Genomic DNA, 14,882 nt, shown 5'->3' with positions numbered 1-14,882 from the left:
AAGAACAATTTTATCACCCTCCTCTTTATAGCAACCTTTTACTTGAATACAGTTCTGTCCCCTGCCCTCAGACTTCTCTTTCCCAGACTAAACAAACCCAATTGTTTCCATCTTGCTTCATTTTCTAGACCTTTCATCATTTTTGTTGCTCTCCTCTGGACTGTCTCCAGTTTTTCCAAATCTTTCCTGAAGTGTGGTTCCCAGAACTGACCACACTGCTCCAGTTGAGGCTTTATCAGAGCTTAGTAGAGTTACAGTAAAGAAGAATTACTTCTCATGTCTTGCTAATAAACACTTTTGCTAATGTAACCCTTCTGCCTTTCTGAGTTGGCAGCAACAAGGGCTGGGTTCAGTATCCAGGGGTTCCGTTCAATAACACAATGCAAAACCGGCTCGAGCCCCCACCAAGTGACCTGGGACAATTACATACCACCCCCCAGGTGCCTCTAGGAGGCAATACTTCCCCTCTCGCAAGCACGGAGTCTGAGTGTAGAAAAATCCTTTTAATAAAGGAAGGAAACAATGCAGCATTATGTTGGGGAAACACCACAAACAGGATTCATAACACAAACCATGAGCAAAAGACCCACCCCCAGGTAAGTTTGACAGTATCCTTTTCCCCTCAGGGTCTTAAGTCCAACCACCCAAAAGATCACCCCAAAGTCCCAAAAGTCCAACACCCCAAAAGTCGCTGTCCCTGGCCAGTGCAGCCCCAGAGTTCAAAAGTTTATCTGCAGAGTTTTACACCCCCCAGCTGGGTGGAAATGAGGGGGGGGAGAGAATGCACGGGTTATTAAGGGGCACCTTACGTGGTCTGAGGCCAACTGCCCCGCCTCTCCGTGGGGTTCTGCTGCAGCCTTCACCATGAGCCACTCCACTCCACCAGCCATCCTGTGAGCCTCTCCAGCCATCCCACGAACTGCTCCGCTTTGCCAGCCGCTCCACCAGCCATCCCATGGGCCGCTCCAACCATCCCACAAACTGCTTCACTCTGCCAGCTGCTTAGCAATATATCTTCAGGCTCCCCCACTAGTTAATAGAGCTCTCAGCTCTTAATAATTTTAGCTCTTCAGTGATTTCAGCTTGTAGTAGGGGAGCCCCAATGCTGATGTACCATGGACCCAAAGTGAATTCAGCACAGCAGCCTGTAACTAGACTCTTAATGGAATCAAAATTAACTCTGCTATTGAACAGTGGAGAGAGAAGGAGGTGCAATTAGTGTTTCAGGCCCTCAAAAGGGGCCTAAACCATCAGTTACAAATGCCTGTCCCCAGCCTCTCTCAATTCACTGGGTTTTGGAAGCCATGTCCCTTGTCTAGCAAGTGCTACTTAGTTGATGGTGAGTCCTTCTGTCATAAAACAGTTCCACTGGCCTTGATTCACATAATCAGGGAAACAACACTTTATTCTTCCTGCCCCAATAACAGAGAAACTGGGGATCCCACAGCAGCCAAAGTGACCATTTGGGCAGCTGTGGGCTCATGCTAGGCGGGGTGGGTGTGCCTATGCAAACAAGACCAACCCCTGAAGTTCTTTTCCACAACTCAGCACAATTCACAATTCATCCTGACTCTGCTTACACTAATAAATCTCAGCATGATGTTCACTTTTTTTGGCAACAGTATTACTTTGACGACTCATATTTAGTTTGTGCTGTACTATAACCTCCAGATCACTTTCCACAGTACTCCTTCCATAATTTCCCATTATGTATTTGTGCAATTGACTATTCCTGCCTAAGTATAGTACTTTGCATTTGTCCTTATTGAATTCCATCCTATTTATTCCAGACCATTTCTCCAGTTTCTCAAGATCATTTGGAATTCTAATCCAGTCTTCTAAAGGGCTTGCAATCCCTCCCAGATTGGTATAATCCACAAACTTTATATATGTATTCTCTATGCCATTATCCAAATCATTTATAACAGTAGATCTCAAACTTTTTTTTACTGTCGACCCCTTTCACACAGCAAGCTTCTGAGTGCAACCCCCCCCAATAAAGTAAACACACTTTTTAATATATTTAACACCATAATAAATGCTGGAGGCAAAGCGGGGCTTGGGGTGGAGGCTGTCAGCTCGCAACCTCCCATGTAATAGCCTTGCAACCCCCAAGGGGTCCCAACGCCCAGTTTGAGAACCCCTGATTTATAAAGATATTGACTAGAACTGGATCCAACACAGATCTCTGTGGGACATCACTCGATATGCCCTTTGAGCTTGACTATGAACAGTTGATAACTACTTTCTGAATATATTTTTCCAACCAGTTGTGCACACATATTATGGTAGGTTCATCTAGGGTATATCACCATAGTTTGCTTATGAGAAGGTCATGGGAGACAGTATCAAAAGTCTTATGAAAGGCAAGATATATCACATTTCCAGCTTCCCATATCCGCAAAGCTTGTTACCCTATCAAAGCAGGATATTAGGTTGGTTTGACATGATTTGTTCCTGACAAATCCATTTTTATGGTAATTTATCATTGTATTATCTTCTAGGTGCTTACAAATTCTGTTTGATTATTTGCTCCATTATCTTTCTGTGTACTTAAGTAAAGCTGACTGATCTATAGTTCCCCAGGTTGTCCTTATTCCACATTTTATAGACAGGTACTATATTTGCTCTTTTCTACTCCTGTGGGATCTCTCCTGTCCTCCATGAGTTCTCAGAGATAATTACTAATAGGTCAGAGATCTCTTCAACCAGTTCCTGAAGTATTCTAGGATGTATTTAAGCAGGTCCTGACAACTTGAAGACATCTAAATTGTCTAAGTAATTCTTAACTTGTTCTTGCCCTATTTTAGCCAGAGATCCTACCCCACTTACATGTTCATTATGTTAGTTGTCTGATCACAGCTAACCTTTCTGATGAAAACTGAAACAAAAAAGGCATTTAACACTTCAGCCATTGCTGCATTTTCTTTATTGGCTTTCCTCCCCTCATTGAGTAATAGGCCTACTTTGTCCTTTGTCTTCAGCATGCTTCTAATAATCTGTAAAATGTTTTCTTGTTACTTTTTTAATCTCAATTTGTGTCTTGCCTTTTCTAATTTTGTCTCAGCATGCTAGTGTTGTTTTATCTTCATCCTTTGTAATTTGACATAGTTTCCACTTTTTGTAGGACTTTGAGTTAGATTATTGAAGATCTCCTGATTAAGCCAAAGTGATTTCTGATCCTACTTCCTATATTTCCTGTGCATTGGGATAGTTTGCTCTTATGCCCTTAATAATCTCTCTTTAAAACACTGCTAATTCTTGTTACCTCTTTCCCCCCCCCCATAGGCTTGCTTCCCACAGGATTTTCCCTACAATTCTCTGAGTTTGCTAAAGACTGCCGTCTTGAAGTCCATTGTCTTTATTCTGTTGTTTTCCCTCCTGCCGTTCCTTAGAATCATGAACTCTGATTTTGTGATTGAAATCAGTGGGGAGTTTCAACAGAAATATGCTCTCCTAGTATAGATCCTTTATTAAGTAGGAAAAGGGAGTAGGTAACATGAGATTCCCTCGGAAGATGGAATACTACACCAAATATAGACTAAGAGACCTTAGTCTCTCCTCAGCCTTTCCAGACTGCAGTGCGACCACTATACTAGACTGATGTGTTTTTTCCTGAGTAATATGTGAAAAAGAGGAATAAGTAAAAACTGAGGGCAGACCCAGACCAGCATTTTCAGAGGTACAGGGAAAGGACACAAGGAACTCATCACACTTGTACTTCTGTGCAGGGACCAGCCAAAGGCTTGCTGAGTAGCTCCTGACTAGCTCACCCAGAAGTGCTAGAGATAGTTGGGAGGCACACTGACCCTCCCAAAGACAGGCTAGAGCTGCCACTCTGGCGTGTGCTTCCTGAGAGAGCCCAGGAAGAATTGGTCAGCCACAATTCCACCTGCAGGCTCCAGCAGCAGCACACCCATATGCAGTTCCTAGTGGGCCTGAGTAAGGGTCCCAAGGTTTAGCTTTATATTTTCAAGTAACCAATTTTATTCCCCTCCCCCTACATAAAAATCAATACACTTTTCACTACATAAACAAACGTAGCCAATCACTGGGTCTGCAATTTCCATTACTGGTTTGAAAGGGTTTCAGTTGCACAGCATTTCTTTATCTGGTTAACACTCCTTGCACTCTCTCATTATCACCTCAGACCAACCACCTCTAGAATCCTCAACCTGCCATCCTGTAGGCCTTCTTTCATGATGATTGGCTAGTTGCAATAATTCCAAGAGGCACATAACTGGTGAGGTATGAACAGTAATGGCAGGAGGCATCTGAGCCTCTGGTGAGAGAAACACTCAACTACAGCTGGCACTTGATCCAAATGGGCAGAATATTTTCAGATTCATGGAATTGGAGGAAAAAACCCTCATGTTTTAACGAAACATAGCAATCTAGGGTATAAACAGTTTACCCACATGGACAATTAGTGCATGGCAGGCTAGTGCAGGATAGTTAACAGCAAGCTGAAATGAATCTAAGTATTCATGTAGACCAGTCCTAAGGCTTAAGCTCATCCATTAAGGAAACAAACATACCATGTGACCTATGTGTCCAATCAGAACCAACCAACACATTTCTGACTTTGAATGTCAGCTACTTAAAAACACACTCAGATTAGGTCAGAAGGATTAGAACCTTGTCCACCCACTCCTGTAATAGGCCTATGACCTCTGTCTGAGTTACTGAAGTCATCAAATCATGATTTAAAGACTTCAAGTTACAGAGAATCCACCATTTATACTAGTTTAAACCTGCAAGTGACCCATTTCCTATGCTGCAGAGGAAGGTGAAACCCCCCCCCAGGGTCTTTGCCAATCTGATCTGGGGCAAAACTCTAAATGTGTGGGTAAGAGCCACCAGCCAGACACCTGGGAAAGAAGTCTCTGTAGTAACTCAGAGCCCTCCCCAGCTAGTGTCCCATCACCAGCCATTTGAGCTATTTGCTGCTAGCAGTTGCAGATTGGCTACATGCTGTTGTAGGAAGTCTCATCATACTGTCCTCTCCATAAACTTATCAAGCTCAGTTTTGAAGCCTGTTAGGTTTTTTTGCCCCCACTGCTCCCCTTGGAAGGCTGTTCCAGAACTTCACTCCTCTGACAGTCAAAAACCTTTGTCTAATTTCAAGCCTAAACTTGTTGATGGCCAGTTTATATCCATTTGCTCTTATATCCACATTGGTGCTTAACTCAAATAACTCTTCTCTCTCCCTAGTATTTATCTCACTGGTGTATTTATAGAGATCGATCATATTTCCCGTCAGCCTTCTTTTGGTTAGGCTAAACAAGCCAAGCTCCGAGTCTCAAACTGAACATGCACGCTCTACAGACCTAGAATATTTGTTGAAGTTAGTCGGTGACTAATTTAAAAAACTGAAGAGATAGAGAAAAATCATAAGCTGTTCATGGACAATTTGAAAAAAGAAACAAAATTAATCTAAAACTATTAGCACTAATATAAACTCCCACTCACCATGGGGGAGGGGAAGAGGAAGAAAACTTGAAGTGCAGCAGTTAGAAAACATCAGACCAAGCCATTTTTCTGGTATGCTAGTAGAAGGGAGTTAAAGGACACATTTAGGACCTGATTTTGTACTTACTCTTCATACAAACTTCAGTCATAACAGAACCAAAATTTCCTCTTTCAAAGTACTAAAATTAAAAATATATTAGTTACACCAAAGTGAATACAATTAAAATTATATTTATGTTATTTGAATGTCATGGTCATGTTTGGTATTTATGAATAATCAGTTCCTTAAAAATATCAGAACCAAGCAGTCATGAAAATACATCATGCATGCACCTATACTGAAACTATTAATTCAGATAGTTTGTTCCTTGTAACTGTGTATACAGTGTCTTAGGAGTACAGTAACAGAATGCCTAGTTTCATTCAAGGCTACCTATAATAATTAATTATCCCAAGATCAAAGGAAATGTGATCCCTGGAAAAAATTGCTTTTGAGAATCCTAAAGTAGTGGGAATTAGTTCTAAATCTATTCTTCAGCCTTTCAGCACTGCATGCTATGCCCTTTGGGACTGTAAAACATGCCACGTCAAGAAAAAGATCTCCCTGAAAAAGGCTCTAGGTTAGATGCAGTCACTGGGTATTTACAAGACATTATTATTAGCAGATTATTTTTTAAATCCAGATAAATCTGATTTTCACACACTGCAAGTTAATCAAAACAGGGTGAGGATGCTTCCTTCTAATGTACTTTGTATTGCTAGGTCCTGGATTGGTACCACTGTGGCAGAATGATTCTATCCCCAGCTGAGGAAACCCTTTTGGCTCCTGGTGAACAGGGCTGCCCAGAGGGTGGGAGGCAAGTGGGACAATTTGCCCTAGGCCCCGCAGGGCCTCCCACGAGAGTTTTTTGGGGGCCCTGGAGCAGGGCCCCCCCCACTCGCTCCGGGGCCCTCGGAAAACTCTCGTGGGGCCAGGGTCCCCAGAGTTTCTTCCGCTCCTGATCTTCGGTGGCGGGGGGGGGTCCTTCCGCTCTGGGGCGGAAGGCCCCCCCGCCGCCAAATTGCCAGGTCTGCGGCGGTAATTCGGTGGCGGGGGGGTCCCCGCCGTGGGTCTTCAGGGCACTTTGGCGGCGGGTCCCAGAGGGGAAGGACCCCCACCGAAGACCCCAGGCCCCCTGAATCCTCTGGGCGGCCCTGGTGGTGAATGGCTCCAAGGATCTGTTTACACAGGGACCTGTAAAACTTTGGGAAGGGAGCAGGGAGGTTGTTAGGGAAGCTAAGGGAAAGAAACAAACGGAGAGAAATGAGGCCATTAAATGAGAGGGAAAACAAAAGTATCAAGAGGATGAAGTGAGAGAGGGGAAAGAAGTTGCTCTAAGTCAGGACAGAGGCAAGGAGATGGGAGCAGATGAGAGTTCTGCTTTCTTTCAAAGAAGTGGGGGCATGATTCTGTTCCCCCTGAGATCAATGGAAAGACTCCCATAGGCTTTGGATTACGCCCCAAAAGGGCGGGAGCGGGAGGGAAGTTTGGATAAATAGAATGGGAGATAAGACAAGGCAGTAGGGAAGAGAGAATTTAAAAGGGAAAGAAGAGGAGAGGAGAAATCAAATCTCTCTGATGTGACCGGACTGAAGTCAGTGGGGGTACCCCAGGGATGAAATAGAGAAGAGGAAGCACAGTATGTAAAGGGGGAAGAAAAAGGAAGAAATGGCATTAACTATATTGCTAGGTAAATGTGTTTGTTCACTCCTGGTTTTAAATTTTATAATGTTTCCTTGGCAGAAATCCTGAAGCTCTATAATTTTTGTGGAGCATGGGCTTGCTGGAGGGATTTGAATCTGCATCTTGGATAACACTGTTTGCCATATACTGCAGAAATGCCATGGCAGCAATTTCATATTATGCTGCTTGAAACAATTTGCTTTTTATTAAGAGTTTCTCTAATAGGAGGGGCTTATTACTCAAAGCCTTCTCTGAGTCAGGCAGCAGTGCATGTCCCAATGTTGGTCAATGGTCTGTTTTGAATTTGCTTCCACAATGTAGCATTTTACTCCCATTATGGAAGAGGGTATCCCTTACCTCTCTGTTCAGTGTTCTCTGAATTCCTCTGAGCTAAATTCCCTCACCCCCAACCCCATGAGAAAAACCTGCAGGAAGGGAGTGAGGGGAGAGGAAGACTCATTAACTCCCCTCATGGAAACTTCCTGCTACTGTCCCTTAGGTGTGACAAGTTAATGGAGGCCTGGATTTCAAAGCCTATGCCTCCCCTAACACCAGAAACCCTCCCTGAGCCATCCTACTGAGATGCCTGCTGGCTTCACTGTCAACAGAAATCAAGACACAGAGCAGGGGACACCTTGCTCAATTCCCTCCCCTTCCCTGAAATTTGTAAAGCCTTTTTGATATGAAGCACTTATGGGTGGGTTTGGACAAAGAAGAGGGGGAAGAAAAGACGCCACACAGATAAATCTCTCTGCCTGGAAAGGGGGATTTCCAAGGGTAGATCTGAAGACCATCTGTGCCTCTGTGTGGAAGTACAGACATAATGACTTAGTTTGTATAAAGTTCTGAGGATGTAAACCACTATGGAAGTGCTAGATATTAATATCTAAAAAAGTCTATCCCCTTCCCTGTGTCTGACAAATACAGGACTTACAATTTCAAGGTTTAATTGCAAGCTGTCACCCAAGAAAATTAACTCCATCCCTATTCTGTTGCATGGAAGTAGTATAAAAGGAAGAAAATCTCAATGGCAGAATCCTGCACCACTCTGAGCCAGAAGTGGTCAAGAGAGCTTTTATGGTGAGAGGAGCTGCCTTTTGTGAGGGCATGGCCTTGGTATAATGAATTATAGAAGAGCCTCTGGCACCACAAAGACATATGGAGCTTAGAAAAATACTGAACACTTCAGGCATGTCTACACTACACAGTGGAACCCAGGCTTGTGGACTGTTTCCCAGCCCACATTTAAGCAGTGCACAGGATGTGATTTCCACTTCCTGTAGGCCATCTTTGCCAGGTGGTGCAGAGTGTGGCTGTGGTCAGAACCCTATCCTCATGCTGCCTGTCTTCAATGCAGTTGATAGTGCTAGATTAGCACAATGCCTATAGCCTCATCATGATTGTAACCAATCGTGTACAGCAGCATGAGAGAGAGAGGCAGGGGGATAGAATGCTCCTTGCACCCATTTCTCCTTCCCCCTGCTTATCCACAGTCTGGCACAATTTATAGAAAACAGGCCTCTCCCAAGCTATTTTTAATCCCAGTTGGTAGTTAGCTACTTCAGAAAACAAACAGTTTCCAGATAAATTCCAGAAGGACCTCTTAGTAAATCATGGGAAGGGTCTGTCATGCTGACTTCACGTACCAGAACAAAACCTGTCTACACGGGTTTTCCACCAAGCCACTTTGGAAAAAATTGCCGAGAAGGGGGTTTCACAAGGTTTTTCTGTATACTATGTGATCCTGAGCCCCATTTAAGCCTCTTTCATCTGATGCATGTGGCAGATACATCACCATACACTAAATTTCCAGAAAAAAAATAATGCAATTCAGCCACAGGGCTGAACATTTTAAAAAGGATGGAAGAGACAGGAGAAGCAGCAGCCTGGTTTTGACATGGAGAAGATGTTTGTTTAGAATAAAACTGAAATTGTGTCAGAAAAGGATAATGCATTCAGTGAGCCTGCAGGGACAGCCTGCACCCTGGTGGCTTTATATATCAGTTGCTATTCCATAAAAATCAGGGCATTAGTTACAAAAAGTTGGGCCTGATCCTGCCTCCATTTTGCTTTCTTAAGAAAAGTGAACAAAATAGTTTCAACTCAATGCTGTATCATTACCCCCAATGTGTTCTGAATTTCCCCTCGCCACTTCCTCAACATCAACACATGACTTCACACCTATAAAGTTTGAAATAAGACATTCAAGTATTTTCCTCAGACTTCAAAAATGGAGCCCAGAAAGCTGGAAAAATAAATAAAGCAATGTCCTACCCATATAGTAGAATACATACCGAAAGGCCAAGGAGACTTGAGAGGATGCATTTTTATAGTTTTCAAAGTAAGCAGAAAGATGCAACATTTGGATCCAAACTGTATTTTGAACACCCCAAAACATTAGTTTGGATCTTTCTTTCATGGTGCCTTGAAGAAACAAAACTTTGTCAAAGATATCCATTTGTCAGGCAAAATTGTTTAATATAAACAGTATTGATTATCCCAGTTCTTTGCCTCTAAAAGGCTATTTTAAAGATCAGTCACTTTGAAACTGTCCCTTAGATCCACAGCATAATAGATTATATGTTGGGATCAACTATTTATTTATCAACACTCCACTGCAAGAATCTCAGTTATCTTGTGCTTAAAACAGAACCACCATTTACTTTAATTAAATTAATAAGGTCTTAACTGGGAAACTAGGTTAAAAGGTCTCAGTACAGAACTAGATGCCTATCTACTCTCTAATCAAGTCTTCAAAGCAGAGAATATATATTTATATTATGTCTCTACAAATGCGCAACATAGCTTACCCATTTTTTTTTTTTAAGGAAACAAAGGTCAAAACCAAACCACTGGATTTTTTTTTGTTTTTAGATCAAAACAATTGAGCAAATCTGATGGGAATTCATGAAACGTTTTAGTTGAACTGAATCTGTTTGATGAAACTTGTTTCATCTGAACAACATCCCCCAGTCCTACGTGGCACTGTTTTTCCCTACCCAACAGCCAGCACACTGGGAGCACTAATTACACCCTGGCAAAAGGTATGTGGCGGCAGCAAGACACAACTGCCTTCTGCCATGCTTTAAAAGCCCTCTTGAGCCCACTGGTGCAAAACAAGTGTAAACAAGAGCAGAATGGAGCTGGTTACATCTAAGCAAAAAATGGAAGTGGAAGGGAAGTGCCAGAAGAAAGCAGTGACACTTTAGGAGGTTTGTGTTATTGTGCACTAGCTTGCAAGATACTCCATGAGTTAATGAGCAGCATCAATGCTTTCTGTGCTCCTTAATGGGGAGGGGAAGCTGCTGAGGGTGTGTGATGTCAACTTAGTGCCTTTGAGCAAAAACACCACATTGTGACTTGATAGGTAATCAGTGTGTGGTGGTTTTGTAGGAACACCTGTCATATTGTCAGTGTGTTTAGTATAATCGGTAGCTGCTGCTGTAAGGTGCTCATAGGAAGAGGTAGGCTGGGATTGCACAAAGATAAAACGGTAGCAAAAGAAAACAATGGAAAACAGTAACAGCCTTCATTTTCGGGGAGCAGTGTCACATTAGCATGTGCTTTCAGGGCTCATGGAAGATTAATGAAATGAAGGCACCCATTTAATAGCCAATTCTGTAATTTGAATCACAAATATCTTTGATCTTCAAGTGTTTCCTAAACAACATTTTCAAATTATAATGCTTTTCAGTAGTTACTGATACGCTAATATGCCTTGCATAGTGCTTCTGCTGCAGTAAATATGTTGTTAATTTAGTTTCTTTGTTTCTGCCGATACAAGTACATTTGAAAACAAAATTAGCCTTTTCCATGGAAATTGAATGTTTTGAATAACTGACTTTTTTTGGTGGTGCTGGTTACTATGGCAATAATCTTGATTCAAGATTTAAACCTGCAAATGGTTTCTATAACAACATGATAGGATGCTTTGGAAACCCAACTGAAGTAAACATTCATGTGACCCTTAATCTTAACTCTTTTATGACCACACTGTTAGTATCTTCCTAGGGCTCACTGACATGTGCTTGCTTGTTTGACAGAAGCACATTTAGACCTTCTAAAGTACAGTACTTAGTTTCATTTTGGAAATAAGTAAACATCAGGTATTAATTCTAAATTGTGCACAGGATCTGGACCAAGAAAGTCAGGTCTTAGGGAATAGCTGAAGCATGGGGAAAGCAGGGATGGCATTTCTATGGCTCTCATCAGGTCCCTGAGCACTGCACTGGTCTGGTCTTCAGAGAAAACTTAGAGCATCAATGTAATTAAACTGTTCATTGTATTAAATGATGGAGCACAATTGGGAAAGAAGGAATGGGACACAGATAGAAATGGGAGAGAGCGCAATGGAGAGAACAGTAGTTGTGAGAGCTATACGACTTAGGAGAACTTGAGCAGGACTGAGGGAAGGTAGAGGTTGGACCTAGACAATGCTAGTGGATGAAGTTGTTTTGGTGGTGCCTTGTATCTCTTGAGGTATTCCATTCCATCAGTACACGTTCCTAGGGCTTTATTGGTGTTGTATCTATTCCCTGGGCATGCTTTCCTCCCCCTATGGGCTGATCCAATCATAACATCCCTTCCTTCAAATTCATTCTAAAGATGTCTGAGACAACTCAATCCCTGTCTCTCTGTTTTCCATATTATGCATCTGTATTCTCATGTTCACCGGCGCTTCCTTAAGTACCAACCAATGTCATCCCAAGGTTTAATGCATATGCACAGTCAGAGCCTTCTAGGGCTATCTTTTCCAGGGAGTCACATCATATTTATGAACCATATATTTTCACTGGTACATTGCAGATAAACTGAGATATGTCTAGGTGTACCAGAGCCAAGCACTCTCCAATGCAGTGCTAAGCACTCTGAGCAATGTGCAGACATCCACTTAAATGCTAATTCTCTCAAAACCTTACTAGAACCAGAGAACTTGATATTTCAGTGACAGGAACTCATAAATTTATGTTATAATCTCAGTAACAGATTTGTTTAAACAAGAAATGAACAATAAATGTTCTGACTCCAAACCCCAGGGACAGGACTGAGCAGTTACTCAGGATTTTGTTGTACCAGCATTTCTCTGCTAGCCTTATCAGGTTGTGAAGGAAACCTTCTGAAGGTGAACAAATGCCATCTACTTTTGCTGTCACCTGACAGACTGAAATGGTAGCTCTAAGAGGCCAATGGTGCTGTGTTCATCTCAATCAATTGTCTCTGAAAGCTAATGAGGACTTTCCACATGTCAACATAGTTAATTATTCTGCTGCTGATCATATTAGCAAAAAATCCCAACCCATATATGCAGGGATTGTGGGTTGAACTTGAGTGGAGCAGGACTCCATTTCTCCTACTCCAATATAATCCCTGCTCAATACCACTTGATTAATAATTAAGGAATTAAAAAGTTATAGCTAAAGGCACTTAAAATTGAAAGTCTCAGCTATCAAATAATGGTCCCGCATGTGTGCTGCAGCAGGACAAAGAACAGTAGCACATGTTAGCAGTTCAGTGGCAGGCATAAGGCTAAACATTCAAGCCTTTGACAATGTGTTGGGCAACACTAGGGGATAGAGCTCCCCTCAGATGAACTATGCATAGTGATGCACAGCTGGATCTGCTCAACATGAAACAAAATATCTGGGCAAGCACAGAATGCTAGTCTTCACTTCGATCTCCCTTGCCTCTGTTAGTGTGTGTGGTTGTTACTTAAGTGTGTGAGAGAGTCACAATAATTTAACCTTCCTGATTTTAATTTAGCAGACAAGTGAATCACTAGTTATGTGTTCAATAAAGGGGAATGTGCAGCCAATTAAGTCCCCTGCCAAGCACCATGCGCTTGTCAGTGCTGATGACTTTAAAGAGTATCCAGGATCTAGTTGTCTTCTGCAGGGGAGTTCTTCTCCTAGGAAATATACCAACTGCTTTGAGAAGGTCATAAAATGTCTGTTGATTACATGAGAGGACCCTACAACTGTGCTGAAAGCTCCAGTGAAGATCAGGCCCTTCTCCAGGAGAGAGGGAAGGGGAAAAAAGAAAAAAAAAAGGCAGACCCTACTGAGAAATGGGTTTGCTAACAACAAGCATCTGCAGGCCACAATGAACTAGTTAGCACTGTCCAGGCCTGACAATAGTTCACCTGAATGTGATAAACTAGGCTTTTAGTGACTGAAATTTGGTAAAAACTCCTGCCATTAGTTACAGTATTTAGCTACCTTATGGAGAGGTATTCAGCAAGAACAAGTCTTTGCTGAAGGATTTATTTGGGATTGTGTATATGTATCAGAAACAACCCAGCAGAGTTCTGCAGGCCAAAGGATGTGTTTTCCTTCTCTGACTATTACCTACACTTGTAAGGCTTTTTGTGTTTAAAAAAAAAAAAGGTGGGGGGAGGGGGAGGGGAGAAAAGCTCTTACCTAATCATCTTACCAGTAAGTGATTTACATTTATTTAGTGTTGAGATCCTCAGTGGAAGTGCAAAGTATTATGAAGTGCTGCTGTGGTCCAAGCACAAAAGACAAGTCTCCTGACTTGGGCTCCAAACCCAACTCTGCAGCTGACTCAGCCTGCCACTTTCAGCAAGTCATTTATTATCAGTGCCTTTCTATAAAATGGAGATAACGATACATACCACCTGTCATAAAGCACTGTGAAATATGGGGATGAAAAGCATTGTATAAACAGGTTTTAGTATATTTTAAATGCTAATAGCCCAATCTCAACAGCCTGTCTCCAGCAAACAGTCATTTTAGCAAAACAATGCTAGATACTAGGCAGAACCAGGAGCATAACCAGCCAGGATACTGAGAGAGAGAGGTAGAAAACGGTGTGCTCTCAGACCTGCAACTTTTGTCCTGATTCCCTAGATTATCCAGATCCATGCCTAAGATTTGCCAAAGCACAAGAGCCTAAGAATCAGGAGGAAGGAACTTCAGGCAACTGGTTAGTGCTTCTGTATGCTGGCAAGTCTCCATCCACCTATCATATGGGACCAAAGATAATATTTTTTGCCAGTATATTAAAAAGTGACTCTGGGCAAGGTGGGGCTGCAGAAAGAGCTGAACCCAAGCCTTGAAAAGATTCTGAGACTAACTGGAATCAAAGATGAGATTATACCATATCCCCCTTCTTCTCTACAGGCAAAAGTCATTCCTATCTGACAATCTGGGAGCTACTAGAGATAGTAACAGGTGAGGTCACTACTCAAAACTGACTAACAGCTGTCTCTCTACTGGGAGTGCAGGTTGCATTGTGCAGTGCACAGCTGGACAAGTGAGTCAGTGCTGGGATTGGAGCCCAGTTGACAATAGCGACCTGGGTTCAGAGGAATCTTTACCAATATATGAGTAATCATAGGGGATGCTGGGTGAAGGTTAAGGAAGAAACCAGCATGTGATCTATGAAGAAGGTGGATGTGTAATTCAACTTATTGGGGGGCAGAGTTTGTTCCCCTTTGAGCCTGAAGTCATTTACTTAGGGAAGATAAGAACTGTTAAATAAGACCTGAATAGAATCGGAACTGAGGGAATCATTTACTCGTGTCTGTTAATTTTATCCTTTTAAAATTCTGATTTTTTTGTTTAAAAAACCCCAAACCCATGAAGCCTCTAGCTCTGGATAGGTCAGATGTTAGAAGAAACTGATCCCTAAAGCAAAAGTATTAAAAGTAACCTAGGAGCACAAATCC

Source organism: Mauremys mutica, chromosome 8 (assembly GCF_020497125.1).
Source record: "Mauremys mutica isolate MM-2020 ecotype Southern chromosome 8, ASM2049712v1, whole genome shotgun sequence".
Taxonomy (NCBI): domain Eukaryota; kingdom Metazoa; phylum Chordata; order Testudines; family Geoemydidae; genus Mauremys; species Mauremys mutica.
Note: the sequence above shows the minus strand (reverse complement) of the source record.